General features: G+C 41.0%; 13 non-coding genes across 13 annotated transcripts; all 13 read left to right on the forward strand.

Moving 5' to 3' along the window:
* Window positions 1-3453: 3453 nt before the first annotated feature.
* On the forward strand, window positions 3454-3527 carry trnat-agu (transfer RNA threonine (anticodon AGU)). Its single transcript has one exon. It is a non-coding gene; the product is annotated as a tRNA-Thr (tRNA).
* A 1033-nt stretch (window positions 3528-4560) lies between these two features.
* On the forward strand, window positions 4561-4634 carry trnap-agg (transfer RNA proline (anticodon AGG)). The gene has a single exon. It is a non-coding gene; the product is annotated as a tRNA-Pro (tRNA).
* Window positions 4635-5665: 1031 nt separating this feature from the next.
* trnat-agu (transfer RNA threonine (anticodon AGU)) lies at window positions 5666-5739 on the forward strand. The gene has a single exon. It is a non-coding gene; the product is annotated as a tRNA-Thr (tRNA).
* Window positions 5740-6046: 307 nt separating this feature from the next.
* trnah-gug (transfer RNA histidin (anticodon GUG)) lies at window positions 6047-6118 on the forward strand. Its single transcript has one exon. It is a non-coding gene; the product is annotated as a tRNA-His (tRNA).
* A 654-nt stretch (window positions 6119-6772) lies between these two features.
* On the forward strand, window positions 6773-6846 carry trnat-agu (transfer RNA threonine (anticodon AGU)). The gene has a single exon. It is a non-coding gene; the product is annotated as a tRNA-Thr (tRNA).
* A 1031-nt stretch (window positions 6847-7877) lies between these two features.
* trnat-agu (transfer RNA threonine (anticodon AGU)) lies at window positions 7878-7951 on the forward strand. The gene has a single exon. It is a non-coding gene; the product is annotated as a tRNA-Thr (tRNA).
* A 1031-nt stretch (window positions 7952-8982) lies between these two features.
* trnat-agu (transfer RNA threonine (anticodon AGU)) lies at window positions 8983-9056 on the forward strand. The gene has a single exon. It is a non-coding gene; the product is annotated as a tRNA-Thr (tRNA).
* A 1034-nt stretch (window positions 9057-10090) lies between these two features.
* Window positions 10091-10164, forward strand: trnat-agu (transfer RNA threonine (anticodon AGU)). The gene has a single exon. It is a non-coding gene; the product is annotated as a tRNA-Thr (tRNA).
* A 1033-nt stretch (window positions 10165-11197) lies between these two features.
* On the forward strand, window positions 11198-11271 carry trnat-agu (transfer RNA threonine (anticodon AGU)). Its single transcript has one exon. It is a non-coding gene; the product is annotated as a tRNA-Thr (tRNA).
* A 307-nt stretch (window positions 11272-11578) lies between these two features.
* trnah-gug (transfer RNA histidin (anticodon GUG)) lies at window positions 11579-11650 on the forward strand. The gene has a single exon. It is a non-coding gene; the product is annotated as a tRNA-His (tRNA).
* A 654-nt stretch (window positions 11651-12304) lies between these two features.
* On the forward strand, window positions 12305-12378 carry trnat-agu (transfer RNA threonine (anticodon AGU)). The gene has a single exon. It is a non-coding gene; the product is annotated as a tRNA-Thr (tRNA).
* Window positions 12379-13411: 1033 nt separating this feature from the next.
* On the forward strand, window positions 13412-13485 carry trnat-agu (transfer RNA threonine (anticodon AGU)). Its single transcript has one exon. It is a non-coding gene; the product is annotated as a tRNA-Thr (tRNA).
* Window positions 13486-13792: 307 nt separating this feature from the next.
* trnah-gug (transfer RNA histidin (anticodon GUG)) lies at window positions 13793-13864 on the forward strand. The gene has a single exon. It is a non-coding gene; the product is annotated as a tRNA-His (tRNA).
* Window positions 13865-14026: the final 162 nt, after the last annotated feature.

Here is a 14026-nt window from a genome sequence, read left to right on the forward strand (position 1 = left end):
TTGGGGTAAAATGTTTTTTGCTTGTGCTCTAAGTTTTCGTGATTTGGTATATATACATATACCTAACCAGGTATAAATCCAGACCCTTTCGGGTATGACAGAGATTATGACAGACTAATTAGTTGTTCAAAGGTTTTGTATGGGCTATAATAGGTTGTGGGGTGGCAGGTAGCCTAGTGGTTAGAGCTTTAGGCCAGTAACTGAAAGGTTACTGACAAAGTAAAAATCTGTTTTTCTGCCCCTTAACAAGGCAATGTTCCTAGGCTGTCGTTGTAAATAATAATTTTTCTAAACTGACTTACCTAGTTAAAAAATTATGAGGACAGTTTTTCTATTCAGGTGACATGGTTTAGAAAAACTCCTGGCCCTAGGGACGGTGAAAACCCTGTCAAAATTATGTATTAATTGAAGCTCAATGTTAAATTCAAATCTCAGTATAATTCATATGCAGTATTTAAGACAATATCACACCAATGATTGGAGGATCACAACACACTCCCCGCCTCTCCTCATGATGCGTCTGGCCGTTACTGAGATCCACTACACCGTATTTTTGACAGGGTCATTAACATTAGGGTCATCAGAATTTTGCCCTAGACGTTGGATTAAAACCAGGCTGCAGCGTACAGCGTCCATGAGGTGACTGAAGAAGTTTGTAGGCAAAACAGTTTTTTATTAAAAAAAATGTGTTCAATTTAACTCTCTCACGTGAATATTTCTGCCAAAATAAAAACCAACGATGTGCTACCTTTTTGTAGTATTTCTGACAACGGTCACATCTTTTTAGCTGAATCTCAGAGTTCTAAAGCTGGGTGCAACTTGGCTGTTGTGCAACAGCAGCAGCTAGCTAGTAGAAGGCTGAGGATAAGAAGAAGGTGCTTTCTGTATCTATAAGTGTCCATATATCCATGACCTTAGAAATGTTTGAATTCTTCTCGACTGTAATGTGATTTGTGGATAAAAAAAGTATTTATAATGTGTGTGTTTGGGGGGGAGGGGGCTGTTTGTGTGTGAGAGAGCGGCATTTGGAAGAGGTCCATAGGAGAGTAATGTCAGATCCCTGCCATGGGCCTCCTGATGAAGGTCTCTCTCTGAACCCTGCCATGGGCCTCCTGATGAAGTTCTCTCTCTGAATCCTGCCATGGACCTCCTGGCGCAGTTTTCCAGGGAGTGCCTGAGTGTCATGCAACATTATTTACAAATAAGATTAATGTGATAAATATGTAATTAATATGCCGGGTATATATCAACAAGTCCCTTATACAATTAGAACATTCGCAGCATTCTCTACATTCCCTACGTTCTCTACATTCTCTACATTCTCAACATTCTCTACATTCTCTACATTCTCAACATTCTCTACATTCTCTACATTCTCAACATTCGCAGCATTCTCTACATTCTCTACATTCCCTACGTTCTCAACATTCTCAATATTCTCTACATTCTCTATATTCTCAACATTCTCAATATTCTCTACATTCTCTACATTCTCAACATTCTCTACATTCTCTACATTCTCTACATTCTCAACATTCTCTACATTCTCTACATTCTCAACATTCTCTACATTCTCTGTGTACTGAACACATGCAGGCAGAATGTTCATCCTTAATTATTACCATGGTTTCACAACTAGTCAGGTGTTTCTCTTTGAAATCAGCCACCCACTGTTCTGCATCCTCTTCTCTCCTTTCCTCTCCACTCCTCTCCTCTCCTCCCAGGCAACAGAGATCTCCCACAGCCCTGTAGCCTTACTGTTCAGAGGAAGCTAGTGGAGGAGCATATTAGAGGAGAGAGAGAGAGAAGTGGGGAGAGAGAGAGAGAATAGGAGTGAGAAGAGGAGAGAGAGAGAGAAGTGGGGAGAGAGAGAGAGAAGAGGAGTGAGAAGAAGAGAGAGAGAGAGAAGTGGGGAGAGAGAGAGAAGTGGGGAGAGAGAGAGAGAGAGAAGTGGGGAGAGAGAGAGAGAGAGAGAGAAGTGGGGGAGAGAGAGAGAGAGAGAAGAGGAGTGAGAAGAAGAGAGAGAGAGAGAAGTGGGGAGAGAGAAAGACAGAGAGACCGAAAGAGAGAGGGGGAGATAAATTGGTTAAATGGAGGGATGGAAGGAGAGGAAAGAAATGATGACAAAACACACAAAACACAGAATTTAAATCGAGGGGGGGGGGGGGGGGGGGGGGCATGTGTGCACTGCAATCCCAGAATGACGGATAAAGGTCTGAGTGGACATAATAATCATATTAAATCAGCCTTTAGTCAACATGCTGTGCAATCATTTGACCCGATTCCTCTTTTAAAAGATGCTTTAGAAAACAGGGATTTTGACAAGTGTGTGTTTTTGTATGAGTGTGTGTGCATGTGTTTGTGTGCATACGTGTGTGTGTGTGTGTGTGTGTGTGTGTGTGCGTATGTATGTGTGTGTGCGTGTGTGTGAGAGAGAAATCTAGTTCAAACATGTTGTTTCTGCTGGTACCCTGTAGAAAGGATGTTGTGCTGCTTTGAGTCATATTACTAAAGTTGTATTTAATGTTGTGCAGGCTGGTGATCCTTGGGACCAGGTGTTATAGTTACGTTTTATTGAGTGTGTGCGTGTGTGTGTGTGTGTGTGTGTGTGTGTGTGTGTGTGTGTGTGTGTGTTTGTGTGTGTGTTTGTGTGTGCGTGCGTGAGATCATTGGGGAATGTGAGTTGTAGTTTGTTGTTGTGAGGAAAATAACAGAATCCTTACAGAGAATGGCAGCCATTAATATTGTAGGGCAGCAAGAAGTACAGGAGAACAGAACCCTGACAGAAAAGCCTAGCACCTACTCATCCAGTCATACAGACCAAAGGAAATGGATGACTCTTTCTTCATTGACATTGAAAGTGTGTTGTATATTTCATAGCATCATTGCTATTTCATAGTTGCACTTACCCTTGATACCCTGGCATTCATATTCGTAACCTCCCCTCCTCGGTTTCCATGAAAACATGAAACACACAAACATGAAAAAGGAGCTCTTGAAATAGCAGATATCTCTTATTTCCCTGGCTGTTGCTTGTTTCATGTCAAATTAAAAGGAAATTGTGTTTACTGTCCTGTGAATGGAGTAATATCCCCCACTAGCACTCTATCAGAATAATAATCAACAGAATAGTGTTAATATCATGACCACCTGCAATATTTAAAAATAGCTGAAACCTTTCAGACTTTCAACGTCAATGTCTCTCAGAGAGAGAGGAGATTGGGAGAGACTGTGTGTTTGAAATAGTTTTATTGAATTTATGCTCACTCACATCTGACTCCCATTTTCTTGTTTCTCTCTCGCTGTCTCTCTCTCTCTAATGATTTACATTAACTGATTCATCTACTATTTCTGAGGACACTCAAATAAAAAATGTATTGTCCTTGAACGTTTACTCATATCTTGGGACCCATCTCTCACATGCTAACGCCATATATAAAAATTATATCTATGGGTGCTGTGGCTTAGTTGGTTAAAGTGCCTGTCTAGTAAACAGGAGATCCTGAGTTCAAATCTCAGCAGTACCTTTTCAAGCATTTTATTGTACACATTGGTGGAGAAAGTCAGAGGGGAGGGTACTCTGCTTTTCTCACCAATGGGTTTAGAGAATTAGGAGAGTCGAGAGAAGAGAAGATGTGAGGAGGATGCAATTGAGATATTCCAATGTCACGGAAAAAGGGCACTTTTTGAATGAGTTAAAACGTACCGACTGTCAAAAGCGCAACTGCTTCTTCAGTTTATTCGTTATCAAGACCCAAATGAAAAGAGTCTCGACAGGTTGTACACGTCACTTTCACAGAAGAAGTAGGCTCTGTAAGACTGTTCTTAAAGCCAGCCATGATCGTATAATGGTTAGTACTCTGCGTTGTGGCTGCAGCAAACCCGGTTTGAATCCGGGTCACGGCACTTCAATGTCAGTTCAAAAGGTTTGTATTTTGAACGAGTAAAAACTTATTGTGTGAGCGAAGAAACTCAAGAACTCTGCTTTGGACAAAGTCCCCCAGCTCATGATGGGTAAAATACGGACATTAACTGATTCGTCTGCTGTTTCAGAGGATTTTACCATTTTTAAGCTCGAGAGCCAAATGGGAAATGTAGTGTCATCGAACAACCGAAATTCTAAAGAAATAGTGTATGATTCTGAATGTTTACTCATATCTCGCGACCCACCGATCACATGTTAATAACCGCCTTTGGGTCCCAAACCATAGGTTAAGAATAAATGTCAGAGGTTCTTGAGTTTATTCATCTCGAAACCCAAATGTAAAATGTACTGTCCTCGAATGACCATAATTAAAAATAAATAGTATGTGATTACAAATATTTACTGATATCTCGCTACCCACCTCTCAAATGCTCAGGCCCTCTTTGGTTCCCAAAACATAGCTTAACAAACCCTGTTGCTAGACAATTGAAGGTGTCCATATCGATTCCAATATTAGTAAATGACATCTGTTTTGTGACATGATTTTGCCAGACAGAGAAATGGGTTAAATGAATGAGACTGGTTTGATTCACATCGGTGTGGGTGTTAGTTACGCAACATACATCAAATCAAAGGGTGCTGTGGCTTAGTTGGTTAAAGTGCCTGTCTAGGAAACAGGAGATCCTAAGTTCAAATCTCAGCAGTACCTTTTCAAGCATTTTATTGTACACATTGGTGGAGAAGGTCAGAGGGGAGGGCACTCTGCTTTTCTCACCAATGGGTTTAGAGAATTAGGAGAGTCGAGAGAAGAGAAGATGTGAGGAGGATGCAATTGAGATATTCCAATGTCACGGAAAAAGGGCACTTTTTGAATGAGTTAAAACGTACCGACTGTCAAAAGCGCAACTGCATCTTCACTTTATTCGTTATCGAGACCAAAATGAAAAGAGTTTTGCCAGGTTGTACACGTCACTTTCACAGAATAAGTAGGCTCTATAAGGCTGCTCTTGCAGCCAGCCGTGATCGTATAGTGGTTAGTACCCTGCGTTGTGGCCGTAGAAACCCCGGATTGAATCCGGGTCACGGCACTAATGTCAGTTCAAAAGGGTTGTATTTTGAACAAGTAAAAACTTATTGTGTGAGCGAAGAACCTCAAGAACTCTGCTTTTGGACCAAGTCCCCCAGCTCATGATAGGTAAAATACTTACATTAACTGATTCGTCTGCTGTTTCAGAGGATTTTACCATTTTTAAGCTCGAGAGCCAAATGGGAAATGTAGTGTCATCGAACAACCGAAATTCTAAAGAAATAGTGTATGATTCTGAATGTTTACTCATATCTCGCGACCCACCGATCACATGTTAATAACCGCTTTGGGTCCCAAACCATAGGTTAAGAATCCATGTCAGAGGTTCTTGAGTTTATTCATCTCGAAACCCAAATGTAAAATGTACTGTACTCGAATGACCATAATTAAAAATAAATAGTATGTGATTACAAATATTTACTGATATCTCGCTACCCACCTCTTACATGCTCAGGCCCTCTTCGGTTCCCAAAACATAGCTTAACAAACCCTGTTGCTAGACAATTGAAGGTGTCCATATCGATTCCAATATTAGTAAATGACATCTGTTTTGTGACGTGATTTTGCCAGACAGAGAAATGGGTTAAATGAATGAGACTGGTTTGATTCAAATCGGTGTGTGTGTTAGTTACGCAACATACATTGAGTCAATGGGTGCTGTGGCTTAGTTGGTTAAAGTGCCTGTCTAGTAAACAGGAGATCCTGAGTTCAAATCTCAGCAGTACCTTTTCAAGCATTTTATTGTACACATTGGTGGAGAAGGTCAGAGGGGAGGGCACTCTGCTTTTCTCACCAATGGGTTTAGAGAATTAGGCAAGTCGAGAGAAGAGAAGACGTGAGGAGGATGCAATTGAGATATTCCAATGTCACGGAAAAAGGGCACTTTTTGAATGAGTTAAAACGTACCGACTGTCAAAAGCGCATCTGCTTCTTCACTTTATTCGTTATCGAGACCCAAATGAAAAGAGTTTCGCCAGGTTGTACACGTCACTTTCACAGAATAAGTAGGCTCTATAAGGCTGCTCTTGCAGCCAGCCGTGATTGTATAGTGGTTAGTACCCTGCGTTGTGGCCGTAGAAACCCTGGTTCGAATCCGGGTCACGGCACTGCAATGTCAGTTCAAAAGGGTTGTATTTTGAACAAGTAAAAACTTATTGTGTGAGCGAAGAAACTCAAGAACTCTGCTTTTGGACAAAGTCCCCCAGCTCATGATAGGTAAAATACTTACATTAACTGATTCGTCTGCTGTTTCAGAGGATTTTACCATTTTTAAGCTCGAGAGCCAAATGTGAAATGTAGTGTCATCGAACAACCAAAATTCTAAAGAAATAGTGTATGATTCTGAATGTTTACTCATATCTCGCGACCCACCGATCACATGTTAATAACCGCTTTGGGTCCCAAACCATAGGTTAAGAATCCATGTCAGAGGTTCTTGAGTTTATTCATCTCGAAACCCAAATGTAAAATGTACTGTCCTCGAATGACCATAATTAAAAATAAATAGTATGTGATTACAAATATTTACTGATATCTCGCTACCCACCTCTCACATGCTCAGGCCCTCTTTGGTTCCCAAAACATAGCTTAACAAACCCTGTTGCTAGACAATTGAAGGTGTCCATATCGATTCCAATATTAGTAAATGACATCTGTTTTGTGACGTGATTTTGCCAGACAGAGAAATGGGTTAAATGAATGAGACTGGTTTGATTCACATCGGTGTGGGTGTTAGTTACGCAACATACATCAAATCAATGGGTGCTGTGGCTTAGTTGGTTAAAGTGCCTGTCTAGTAAACAGGAGATCCTGAGTTCAAATCTCAGCAGCACCTTTTCAAGCATTTTTTTGTACACATTGGTGGAGAAGGTCAGAGGGGAGGGCACTCTGCTTTTCTCACCAATGGGTTTAGAGAATTAGGAGAGTCGAGAGAAGAGAAGATGTGAGGAGGATGCAATTGAGATATTCCAATGTCACGGAAAAAGGGCACTTTTTGAATGAGTTAAAACGTACCGACTGTCAAAAGCGCAACTGCTTCTTCACTTTATTCGTTATCGAGACCCAAATGAAAAGAGTTTCGCCAGGTTGTACACGTCACTTTCACAGAATAAGTAGGCTCTATAAGGCTGCTCTTGCAGCCAGACGTGATCGTATAGTGGTTAGTACCCTGCGTTGTGGCCGTAGAAACCCCGGATTGAATCCGGGTCACGGCACTAATGTCAGTTCAAAAGGGTTGTATTTTGAACAAGTAAAAACTTATTGTGTGAGCGAAGAAACTCAAGAACTCTGCTTTTGGACAAAGTCCCCCAGCTCATGATAGGTAAAATACTTACATTAACTGATTCGTCTGCTGTTTCAGAGGACTTTAACATTTTTAAGCTCGAGAGCCAAATGTGAAATGTAGTGTCATCGAACAACCGAAATTCTAAAGAAATAGTGTATAATTCTGAATGTTTACTCATATCTCGCGACCCACCTATCACATGTTAATAACCGCTTTGGGTCCCAAACCATAGTTTAAGAATCCATGTCAGAGGTTCTTGAGTTTATTCATCTCGAAGCCCAAATGTAAAATGTACTGTCCTCGAATGACCATAATTAAAAATAAATAGTATGTGATTACAAATATTTACTGATATCTCGCTACCCACCTCTCACATGCTCAGGCCCTCTTTGGTTCCCAAAACATAGCTTAACAAACCCTGTTGCTAGACAATTGAAGGTGTCCATATCGATTCCAATATTAGTAAATGACATCTGTTTTGTGACGTGATTTTGCCAGACAGAGAAATGGGTTAAATGAATGAGACTGGTTTGATTCACATCGGTGTGGGTGTTAGTTACGCAACATACATCAAATCAATGGGTGCTGTGGCTTAGTTGGTTAAAGTGCCTGTCTAGTAAACAGGAGATCCTGAGTTCAAATCTCAGCAGCACCTTTTCAAGCATTTTTTTGTACACATTGGTGGAGAAGGTCAGAGGGGAGGGCACTCTGCTTTTCTCACCAATGGGTTTAGAGAATTAGGAGAGTCGAGAGAAGAGAAGATGTGAGGAGGATGCAATTGAGATATTCCAATGTCACGGAAAAAGGGCACTTTTTGAATGAGTTAAAACGTACCGACTGTCAAAAGCGCAACTGCTTCTTCACTTTATTCGTTATCGAGACCAAAATGAAAAGAGTTTCGCCAGGTTGTACACGTCACTTTCACAGAATAAGTAGGCTCTATAAGGCTGCTCTTGCAGCCAGCCGTGATCGTATAGTGGTTAGTACCCTGCGTTGTGGCCGTAGAAACCCGGTTGAATCCGGGTCACGGCACTGCAATGTCAGTTCAAAAGGGTTGTATTTTGAACAAGTAAAAACTTATTGTGTGAGCGAAGAAACTCAAGAACTCTGCTTTTGGACCAAGTCCCCCAGCTCATGATAGGTAAAATACTTACATTAACTGATTCGTCTGCTGTTTCAGAGGACTTTACCATTTTTAAGCTCGAGAGCCAAATGTGAAATGTAGTCTCATCGAACAACCGATATTCTAAAGAAATAGTGTATGATTCTGAATGTTTACTCATATCTCGCGACCCACCGATCACATGTTAATAACCGCTTTGGGTCCCAAACCATAGGTTAAGAATAAATGTCAGAGGTTCTTGAGTTTATTCATCTCGAAACCCAAATGTAAAATGTACTGTCCTCGAATGACCATAATTAAAAATAAATAGTATGTGATTACAAATATTTACTGATATCTCGCTACCCACCTCTCACATGCTCAGGCCCTCTTTGGTTCCCAAAACATAGCTTAACAAACCCTGTTGCTAGACAATTGAAGGTGTCCATATCGATTCCAATATTAGTAAATGACATCTGTTTTGTGACGTGATTTTGCCAGACAGAGAAATGGGTTAAATGAATGAGACTGGTTTGATTCACATCGGTGTGGGTGTTAGTTACGCAACATACATCAAATCAATGGGTGCTGTGGCTTAGTTGGTTAAAGTGCCTGTCTAGTAAACAGGAGATCCTGAGTTCAAATCTCAGCAGTACCTTTTCAAGCATTTTATTGTACACATTGGTGGAGAAGGTCAGAGGGGAGGGCACTCTGCTTTTCTCACCAATGGGTTTAGAGAATTAGGCAAGTCGAGAGAAGAGAAGACGTGAGGAGGATGCAATTGAGATATTCCAATGTCACGGAAAAAGGGCACTTTTTGAATGAGTTAAAACGTACCGACTGTCAAAAGCGCAATCTGCTTCTTCACTTTATTCGTTATCGAGACCCAAATGAAAAGAGTTTCGCCAGGTTGTACACGTCACTTTCACAGAATAAGTAGGCTCTATAAGGCTGCTCTTGCAGCCAGCCGTGATCGTATAGTGGTTAGTATCCTGCGTTGTGGCCGTAGAAATCTCCGGTTGAATCCGGGTCACGGCACTGCAATGTCAGTTCAAAAGGGTTGTATTTTGAACAAGTAAAAACTTATTGTGTGAGCGAAGAACCTCAAGAACTCTGCTTTTGGACCAAGTCCCCCAGCTCATGATAGGTAAAATACTTACATTAACTGATTCGTCTGCTGTTTCAGAGGATTTTACCATTTTTAAGCTAGAGAGCCAAATGGGAAATGTAGTGTCATCGAACAACCGTAATTCTAAAGAAATAGTGTATGATTCTGAATGTTTACTCATATCTCGCGACCCACCGATCACATGTTAATAACCGCTTTGGGTCCCAAACCATAGGTTAAGAATCCATGTCAGAGGTTCTTGAGTTTATTCATCTCGAAACCCAAATGTAAAATGTACTGTCCTCGAATGACCATAATTAAAAATAAATAGTATGTGATTACAAATATTTACTGATATCTCGCTACCCACCTCTCACATGCTCAGGCCCTCTTCGGTTCCCAAAACATAGCTTAACAAACCCTGTTGCTAGACAATTGAAGGTGTCCATATCGATTCCAATATTAGTAAATGACATCTGTTTTGTGACGTGATTTTGCCAGACAGAGAAATGGGTTAAATGAATGAGACTGGTTTGATTCACATCGGTGTGGGTGTTAGTTACGCAACATACATTGAGTCAATGGGTGCTGTGGCTTAGTTGGTTAAAGTGCCTGTCTAGTAAACAGGAGATCCTGAGTTCAAATCTCAGCAGTACCTTTTCAAGCATTTTATTGTACACATTGGTGGAGAAGGTCAGAGGGGAGGGCACTCTGCTTTTCTCACCAATGGGTTTAGAGAATTAGGCAAGTCGAGAGAAGAGAAGACGTGAGGAGGATGCAATTGAGATATTCCAATGTCACGGAAAAAGGGCACTTTTTGAATGAGTTAAAACGTACCGACTGTCAAAAGCGCATCTGCTTCTTCACTTTATTCGTTATCGAGACCCAAATGAAAAGAGTTTCGCCAGGTTGTACACGTCACTTTCACAGAATAAGTAGGCTCTATAAGGCTGCTCTTGCAGCCAGCCGTGATCGTATAGTGGTTAGTACCCTGCGTTGTGGCTGCAGAATCTCTGGTTTGAATCCGGGTCACGGCACTGCAATGTCAGTTCAAAAGGGTTGTATTTTGAACAAGTAAAAACTTATTGTGTGAGCGAAGAAACTCAAGAACTCTGCTTTTGGACAAAGTCCCCCAGCTCATGATAGGTAAAATACTTACATTAACTGATTCGTCTGCTGTTTCAGAGGATTTTACCATTTTTAAGCTCGAGAGCCAAATGGGAAATGTAGTGTCATCGAACAACCAAAATTCTAAAGAAATAGTGTATGATTCTGAATGTTTACTCATATCTCGCGACCCACCGATCACATGTTAATAACCGCTTTGGGTCCCAAACCATAGGTTAAGAATAAATGTCAGAGGTTCTTGAGTTTATTCATCTCGAAACCCAAATGTAAAATGTACTGTCCTCGAATGACCATTATTAAAAATAAATAGTATGTGATTACAAATATTTACTGATATCTCGCTACCCACCTCTCACATGCTCAGGCCCTCTTTGGTTCCCAAAACATAGCTTAACAAACCCTGTTGCTAGACAATTGAAGGTGTCCATATCGATTCCAATATTAGTAAATGACATCTGTTTTGTGACGTGATTTTGCCAGACAGAGAAATGGGTTAAATGAATGAGACTGGTTTGATTCACATCGGTGTGGGTGTTAGTTACGCAACATACATCAAATCAATGGGTGCTGTGGCTTAGTTGGTTAAAGTGCCTGTCTAGTAAACAGGAGATCCTGAGTTCAAATCTCAGCAGTACCTTTTCAAGCATTTTATTGTACACATTGGTGGAGAAGGTCAGAGGGGAGGGCACTCTGCTTTTCTCACCAATGGGTTTAGAGAATTAGGAGAGTCGAGAGAAGAGAAGATGTGAGGAGGATGCAATTGAGATATTCCAATGTCACGGAAAAAGGGCACTTTTTGAATGAGTTAAAACGTACCGACTGTCAAAAGCGCAACTGCTTCTTCACTTTATTCGTTATCGAGACCCAAATGAAAAGAGTTTCGCCAGGTTGTACACGTCACTTTCACAGAATAAGTAGGCTCTATAAGGCTGCTCTTGCAGCCAGCTGTGATTGTATAGTGGTTAGTACCCTGCGTTGTGGCCGTAGAAACCCTGGTTCGAATCCGGGTCACGGCACTGCAATGTCAGTTCATAAGGGTTGTATTTTGAACAAGTAAAAACTTATTGTGTGAGCGAAGAAACTCAAGAACTCTGCTTTTGGACCAAGTCCCCCAGCTCATGATAGGTAAAATACTTACATTAACTGATTCGTCTGCTGTTTCAGAGGATATTACCATTTTTAAGCTCGAGAGCCAAATGGGAAATGTAGTGTCATCGAACAACCAAAATTCTAAAGAAATAGTGTATGATTCTGAATGTTTACTCATATCTCGCGACCCACCGATCACATGTTAATAACCGCTTTGGGTCCCAAACCATAGGTTAAGAATCCATGTCAGAGGTTCTTGAGTTTATTCATCTCGAAACCCAAATGTAAAATGTACTGTCCTCGAATGACCATAATTAAAAATAAATAGTATGTGATTACAAATATTTACTGATATCTCGCTACCCACCTCTCACATGCTCAGGCCCTCTTTGGTTCCCAAAACATAGCTTAACAAACCCTGTTGCTAGACAATTGAAGGTGTCCATATCGATTCCAATATTAGTAAATGACATCTGTTTTGTGACGTGATTTTGCCAGACAGAGAAATGGGTTAAATGAATGAGACTGGTTTGATTCACATCGGTGTGGGTGTTAGTTACGCAACATACATCAAATCAATGGGTGCTGTGGCTTAGTTGGTTAAAGTGCCTGTCTAGTAAACAGGAGATCCTGAGTTCAAATCTCAGCAGTACCTTTTCAAGCATTTTATTGTACACATTGGTGGAGAAGGTCAGAGGGGAGGGCACTCTGCTTTTCTCACCAATGGGTTTAGAGAATTAGGAGAGTCGAGAGAAGAGAAGATGTGAGGAGGATGCAATTGAGATATTCCAATGTCACGGAAAAAGGGCACTTTTTGAATGAGTTAAAACGTACCGACTGTCAAAAGCGCATCTGCTTCTTCACTTTATTCGTTATCGAGACCCAAATGAAAAGAGTTTCGCCAGGTTGTACACGTCACTTTCACAGAATAAGTAGGCTCTATAAGGCTGCTCTTGCAGCCAGCCGTGATCGTATAGTGGTTAGTACCCTGCGTTGTGGCCGTAGAAACTCCGGTTTGAATCCGGGTCACGGCACTGCAATGTCAGTTCAAAAGGGTTGTATTTTGAACAAGTAAAAACTTATTGTGTGAGCGAAGAACCTCAAGAACTCTGCTTTTGGACCAAGTCCCCCAGCTCATGATAGGTAAAATACTTACATTAACTGATTCGTCTGCTGTTTCAGAGGACTTTACCATTTTTAAGCTCGAGAGCCAAATGTGAAATGTAGTGTCATCGAACAACCGAAATTCTAAAGAAATAGTGTATGATTCTGAATGTTTACTCATATCTCGCGACCCACCGATCACATGTTAATAACCGCTTTGGGTCCCAAACCATAGGTTAAGAATCCATGTCAGAGGTTCTTGAGTTTATTCATCTCGAAACCCAAATGTAAAATGTACTGTCCTCGAATGACCATTATTAAAAATAAATAGTATGTGATTACAAATATTTACTGATATCTCGCTACCCACCTCTCACATGCTCAGGCCCTCTTTGGTTCCCAAAACATAGCTTAACAAACCCTGTTGCTAGACAATTGAAGGTGTCCATATCGATTCCAATATTAGTAAATGACATCTGTTTTGTGACGTGATTTTGCCAGACAGAGAAATGGGTTAAATGAATGAGACTGGTTTGATTCACATCGGTGTGGGTGTTAGTTACGTAACATACATCAAATCAATGGGTGCTGTGGCTTAGTTGGTTAAAGTGCCTGTCTAGTAAACAGGAGATCCTGAGTTCAAATCTCAGCAGTACCTTTTCAAGCATTTTATTGTACACATTGGTGGAGAAGGTCAGAGGGGAGGGCACTCTGCTTTTCTCACCAATGGGTTTAGAGAATTAGGAGAGTCGAGAGAAGAGAAGATGTGAGGAGGATGCAATTGAGATATTCCAATGTCACGGAAAAAGGGCACTTTTTGAATGAGTTAAAACGTACCGACTGTCAAAAGCGCATCTGCTTCTTCACTTTATTCGTTATCGAGACCCAAATGAAAAGAGTTTCGCCAGGTTGTACACGTCACTTTCACAGAATAAGTAGGCTCTATAAGGCTGCTCTTGCAGCCAGCCGTGATCGTATAGTGGTTAGTACCCTGCGTTGTGGCCGTAGAAACCCTGGTTCGAATCCGGGTCACGGCACTGCAATGTCAGTTCATAAGGGATGTATTTTGAACAAGTAAAAACTTATTGTGTGAGCGAAGAAACTCAAGAACTCTGCTTTTGGACCAAGTCCCCCAGCTCATGATAGGTAAAATACTTACATTAACTGATTCGTCTGCTGTTTCAGAGGATATTACCATT

Source organism: Salmo trutta, chromosome 30, assembly GCF_901001165.1.
Source record: "Salmo trutta chromosome 30, fSalTru1.1, whole genome shotgun sequence".
NCBI lineage: Eukaryota > Metazoa > Chordata > Actinopteri > Salmoniformes > Salmonidae > Salmo > Salmo trutta.